Raw genomic sequence first — 958 nt, forward strand, 5'->3', positions numbered from 1 at the left:
AAAGTCGATGCCCCAAACATAAAAAATTTCAAGAATTTATATGGGGTTTTGAGGCATCTCGTTTTTTGAGGAAATATTACCAGTTCTTTGGCACGCATCACACATCTTCACAAAATCCACTGCATCTTTAACAACCGGCGGCCAATAAAAACGACAATAAAATACCTTTTGAGCTGTAGCAGGCGCACCATGATGACCTCCTGTTAAACCTTCTTGAACATGTTTGAGAATATCTAACCCTTCTTCTCTCGTCACTCACCTCCGAAGAATCCGATCATCACCAATTTTGAACAAGAACGGATCATCCCACACATACCTGTTAACATCCCAGAAAAACTTCTTCTTTTGTTGCGTAGTCATTCCCTTCAACACAACACCATTAGCCAAATAATTTGCAAAATCAGTGAACCATGGCATACCTTGCTTTTCAGTCACAACAAAATCGATTGACTCGTGAGGGAATGTATCTCAATTTCCTCCTCATGCATCTCTTCTCTCTTGAAACCTTCTAAACAAGAGAGATAATCAGCTTCTACATTCTCCACACCCCTCTTATCTTTGATCTCTATGTCAAACTTGGAAAGTAAAAGAATCCATCGTATAATACGACGCTTCGCATCTTTCTTCTGGAAGAGAAAACGCAACATGGAATGATCAGTAAAAAGGGTGGTCCTCAAAAGCACGAGATACGAGCGGAACTTGTCAAATGCAAAAAAGACGTCTAAGAGTTCCTTCTTGGTGGTGGTGTAGTTCTCTTGGACATCATTCAACGTCTTTCTAGCATAATAATTAGGATGAAAATATTTATCTCGCCTTTGCCCAAAAATCGCTCCAACTGCATAATTGCTAGCATCACACATGAGATCAAAAGGCAAATTCCAATCGGGGAACGAAGAATAGGAGCACTTACGAGTTTCTCTTTCAAGTACTTAAATGCCTTTAAATACTCTTTATCAAA

The sequence above is a fragment of the Bidens hawaiensis genome, unplaced genomic scaffold (genome assembly GCF_021521415.1).
Source record: "Bidens hawaiensis isolate Kalapana, Puna unplaced genomic scaffold, B.hawaiensis_p1.1 tig00010577_1, whole genome shotgun sequence".
NCBI lineage: Eukaryota > Viridiplantae > Streptophyta > Magnoliopsida > Asterales > Asteraceae > Bidens > Bidens hawaiensis.